The sequence below is a fragment of the Chenopodium album genome, chromosome 23, assembly GCF_948465745.1.
Source record: "Chenopodium album chromosome 23, dcCheAlbu1.1, whole genome shotgun sequence".
NCBI lineage: Eukaryota > Viridiplantae > Streptophyta > Magnoliopsida > Caryophyllales > Amaranthaceae > Chenopodium > Chenopodium album.
In genome coordinates this window covers 6,284,977-6,290,976 of record NC_137856.1, presented here as the reverse complement: position 1 = coordinate 6,290,976, position 6,000 = coordinate 6,284,977, and positions in this window count along the sequence as shown.

Sequence of the window (6,000 nt, the reverse complement as noted above, 5' to 3'; positions counted from 1 at the left end):
CCTAATTTCCTTCTCTCATAAACAATTCATTTCAGCTCTATTCAGTTTAGTTTAGTTCAGCCCCAATCATTTTAGTTCAGTTGTTTTTAGTAAATCGAAACAGGCGCTAAATGTAACCTCGCTCATATATATTATATGAGTAGCAATTACACTTTCAATGATCATCATGGTCATCCTATATATAGATCAAGGTGAGCATGGTCGGGTATCCATACCTTTATCGTGACCGAATCTGACATCCTATAACCAACATCACTAAAAATGACGTCAATAATTAATCAAACCAATAGGAACGATACTTTAAGCTAAATTTGGGTTCTCGAAGTTTTAAAGCGAATAATGTATACTTGAATCATATCTGTATATGAAAAATAAGACTTTAAATTAATAATTTTGATCTAGTTAAACAAAAATAACAACATTACCATACATGTTCTCGACTAATTAACTTTTAACATTACTTATGTATTATAGTTATAAATAATTATGAAACAATGTAGGAGTTTAGGTTTTAAATATATATATATATATATATATATATATATATATATATATATATATATATATATATATATATATATATATATATATATATATATATATTTGGAAAAAAGAGTAAATGTTCATCGTGTCGTTGTCTGATTTAAGTTACAATTAAAACATTATCAGTAATCTTACCCGATAGCAAAATGTTATTGGATCAAGAGAACTTGAATCTTCTATGCATAGTTATCAGATTAGGTACGCTAATTTTGATCAAATATGATATCTAGTTTTTGGTTTTTCAAAAACATTTCTCAAAACCTAAATATTTAGTGATTGTAATATTTTTTTAATGCTCATTAGCAAATTGAACATCTTCCTACCATTTCTCAAAATCTTAAAAATTCAATAAAATGAAACAACTGATTCCATATAGTAGCAGAAAATCTGCATCTAAGAAATAAATGCACTTAATCACCGTCCATCATTAATGTCATAAAAATCAACTATTGAAACTAACACATAGAGTATGGTTTCTTTACACGTGGTAAAACATGTGCTCCGCTTCATTATATATAATATAATTGCTTCAATTATATAAGCCAATGTGATTGATTATTTCTTTATCATTTTGATAATAATTAAATGTGTATTTTTAGTTATTAATATGAAATTTTATTTTAACAGTGTGAGAAGTTTGTATTTGCATTAAAAATAATGGACTTTCTAATTTTAGGAGCTGAGTGCTTAGCTTATTAATGTTAAGCGTGCGAATGACATGTTTTGGAGACATTATTCTCTTCAGTGCGTGGAGACATATATATGTTATCAAAATATAATTGACTTACCGTAGTCATTATGGATGGTTTTATATTTTCTTAAATACACCTCACAAGATATTCAATACTTTTCTTTAATTATTATATTTTTTATTGTTAAGTTTGTATCGATCTTTTGTAGATGGCTAGAGAATATGAAATTTTTAAACAACTAGTCACTAGCCTGAGAGATGCCTTAGGTTCTTACTTGTTAGTTGAGATTAGTTTTTAATTATTGTGATAGAAATCCAAGTTTAATTTTATATAATTTTGATAATAAAATTAGTTAGTTGTATATGACTTAAGATTAATATTTCAAGGAAAAAAAATAAAACTTTAACGAACAAACAATATATTAAGAGATCGATTTAGTTTATTTTTAAAGTTTGTTACCAACCTATCACATTATTGTAGCTGTACGTGGATGACAACTCGAATAATGTGTCAATAAACAAAGAGTTTATATATTCAAACTATATGTACTTTACATATTTTTTCTCTAAGGGGATTATAGAATAAATTTCAAAATATTCAAGGTAGATTAATTTGATGGGTTTCAAAACGAACAACAATATTATTGTAGGTGATTTAATTAGTTTGAAATGAAAGTTAGAAATTAAGTATGTATGTTACAAATTTTTAATTGAAAGTAATGATTCTACGGTGAACGTATAGAACATATGACTTTTATACTCTTGAAAGAATAAACACGTAATTAATATTTATATTAGCCGTTTTTGTCGTATATTTTATAGCTTGGTGGGGGAGAGTATGTTGTTTTTACTAATGTATATTCAACTCAATTTGAGAGGTTGTCTACTCATTGTACATATGCATCTTGTTTTTTACTTTTTAAATTTCTTTTTTCTTGTTATAAAAGAATTTCTTATTTTATTTTTTTATTGTAATGATTATTGTATGTTTTCCTATCTTTTTTTTTTATTTTAAAAAGTATGAGATAACTCTTATGAATAGTTCTTGGACAATTATACCCTTTAACATGTTAAATAACTTAAATGCTCTCATTAATGTTAATTAGTTTTTTTTAAAGAGACTTAAGAATAGTGTGCGGACATTTATACCCCTAAAAATATTTGTTTAAAAAATATTTTCCCTCATCAATGCTACTAACAACTAAAGTTGTGATGTAAGGCCAAACCAAAATAGGTTCCCGAATATTGCTAGCTATGCATAGCGCGCGCATTGTGCGCGTTAGCCACCCTATTTTGTGTAAAAAGAACCGCAAAAGCATTGATGTAGACGGGTTTCGATCCTAGATTTTGAGAGCCACCTCTAGACTTTAACCAACTAAGCTAGTTGACATCCATGAATTTTTTTGATTGTTGCTTATTAGTATACTGGATTTGTCTTCATTTGAATTATGTGATCTTTATTGACATGTTGCAATTTTGGTATATACCTTTTAAATCTAGTGACAAAATTAATTTTCCTAATCTTGGGAATAATTTTTGGAAGTTTGTTTGTTGATCCATTAATTAAAAGTCGGATGTTTGATATTGAATTTTGAAAACTAAGGTTTGGTGTTTTAAACGAGATTGGGTAAGAAAGAAAATTGGGGTTTTAAATTAAAGCGATTTGATTGGTTTAATATACATATGATATAAATTCTAAACATTTTCTAAAGGCAAGATTCAATTAAATACTATCACTACTATTAATCTTGCTAGACTCACAATAATATATACTATAACTATATATTAAAAGGCATTCCTAATAAAGTTTATTAGGTGTCATGTGGCACCTTCGTTCCTCAATCAATCAAGTCTTTCATTCATGTGCTTAACAATATGACTTTTTTTTACAAGAAAAAAGGAATTTCATTAATAAAATATAGTCAAACGGCACTTACGTATAATTCTTAAGAAATCAAGAATTCCAACACAAGTACACACCTTAAAACTAAATATATCGTAGATTTATTTAACAATCGCCTTAATGAAAACTTCATCTAAAGCAATACAATCTGTGAGTTTGCACTAGTTTGGCTTGAAATCCGTTGATGCGTAGTCGTTTGAGTGAAGATACTCATGCGCTCCTTCGGATTCTTGTAGAGATTAAGAAACACTAGATCTTTAATTCTCTCCATACAAACATAAAAAGAAAATAAACTCTTAGAAATTATCATCATCTCAATAAATTTTATTAATGTTTATCCATCTAGCAAGTTGTTATGAAATTACTCATTTACATTTGTTTAGTTAACCTATCTAGCTAATTCAAAACATTATACATTTTAGTTCAAATCATAGAAAATTAAATTTTGGAAAACATAAGTTAATTTTGAATCAGATCGAATAAGAAAGTAATACTTTTAACAACAACAATATATCAGTTGTGTTGCTTTATAATTGGGAATAGGGTTGTAATATGTGTGTTGACTTGAAAGGGTCTTCTCCTTGACACGGTCTGAGTTGTCTAATTTAATCCCAAGATGGGTTTTAACTGATGTGGTTCATCGAAAGCTAGTCTAGTATAAAGCTCATTGTCGGGCTACTAAATACAGTATTCTTCCCTTCTTTTTTTACTTGGAAAAGTAGAGATGGAGGTTGTTGCGTTGCTAAAGCGGATTCAGAATTTGTCGAAGACTCAAGACATTGGGGCTCGCTCTTGTCTTTACTATGATAGGATTTGCTAGCTATAGCTAGAAGATGAGGGCCCATATTGTATCTCGGCTTCCCACTAATTTATTCTAAGTTTTATGAATTTGTCTATTTATTTTTTATGATGATGATGATGATTGTATTTCGGCTTCCCACTAATTTTTTGTGGGTTGTATTACTTTATCTGTTTTTGAGATATAATAATAATAATAATAACAACAATTATGAGGCGCGTTGTAAGGCTATTGGGTATGGTTTTTTTTTCCTTTCTCCTTTTCTTCGTTGGGGGAATTAGAGAAGGATGCTATTGCGTTGCTGAAGCGGGCACAGGCGTTCGCTAAGACTCAAGATATTGGTGCTCGTGCAGCTGCTCACATCTTCAGCAGGATATCGGGCTCGCTATAGCTAGAGGGGTGGGGCCCAGATTGTATCTCGGCTCCCCACCAATTTCTTGTAAATTGATTGACTCTATAGTTTTTATTATAATAATAATAATAATAATAATAATAATAATAACAATAATAATAATAATAATATACTATCTTTAGCATTGCTTCAGTGTTAAGGGAGTTGTAAGGAGAGTTATGTTTGTATCAAGGTCAAGGGTTCGAGACTTCTTAGCATTTTTATCTTCACAATTTGCTATAGTTAGAGGAGTGGGGGCCCAGATTGTATCTCGGCTTCCCACTAATTTTTTGTAGGTTGTATGACTTTGTCAATTTTTGAGATATAATAATAATGATAATAATAACAACAACAACAATAATAATAATAATAATAATTCTGTTACTCTACTCTAGCCAGGATGTTTTATGGGGAGCAAACCTTATGGTCATGTCAAAGAGTGCAATAGGGTGATCCTCTAGGCCCTTTGCCTTTGGCTTTGGTTCTTCATCCGCTAATCAAGGATTCTTTTGACCTATCTTTGCAAGCTTGGTATTTAGATGACGCCACTATTGTTGGTGACACCTTAGTGGTAGGAAAGGTTTTGGAGTTGATTTTGGCGGAAGGACCTCGTCTCGGACTCCATGTCAACGTTGAGAAAATAAAAGTTTTTTAGCCCTCGGAGGACCCTCGTAGCCGTCTCGTCGGTGTCTTTCCTCCAGATTTTGGTCGTCCTGTGCATGATGTTAAGTTGTTGGGTGGTCCTGTCAGTACCGATTCCTTTTTCTGTGGTGAGCTTGTTTCGCAGAGGGTGTTGAAGAACATTGTGCTAATGGATGTTGTTGCTAAGCTCGATGATCCCCAATGTGAGTTGTTGCTTCTTTATTCGTGTATTGGGGTTTCAAAACTCTACTTTGCTATGCATACTTGTCCTCCTCGTCTTTTTGAAACGGCACATATTTCTTTTGATGTGGCCCTTCGGGCTTCTTTAGAGCGCATTGTAACTGCTTCGAGGCCTGGTTTTGGTGATTGGCAATGGCGACTTGCCACCTTACCTTTTTCTTATGGTTTCTTTGGTGTCTATTCAGCAGATGATGTTCTACACTATGCTTTCCTTGCGTCGCGTTTGCAGTCTTCTGGTCTTCAAGGTACAATTTTTCATAATTCTAGTATTGTTAGTCCAGGACCGGCCTTCGACGGTGCTCTTAGTCTTTTTAATAGGACCGTGGAGACTGACCTTATGAGTAACCCTAGTGAGATCGTTGCCCCCAAACTCATGAAAAAACTGGCAGATATAAATTTCACGAAGGTCAGTGCATTCGTGGATTCCACTTTCTCCTTATCTTCGCTTCAGGTTGCCTTATGGAAGTCCCAATAGGGGGATCACACTTCGGCCTGGTTGCGGATGGTCCCGATATTAGGTTTGGGTCAGACTATGAATGGTAAGACTTACCGTTGTGTTCTTTGCTACCGGTTAGGTGTTCCTTAGTTCTTCGTTTCAACACCGTGTTCAGCTTGCTTAAGGGTTTTTGACGGGGATATTTATGGGGATCATGTAGTGTTTTGTGTTGGGATGGTGGGTATTAAACATTGGCACAACATTGTTCGTGACACCCTTGTTGATATTTGTTTTCAATCTGGGATTTCTGCAAGGAAAGAGGTTAACATTGGGTTGACTGGAGGGAACGACAGGG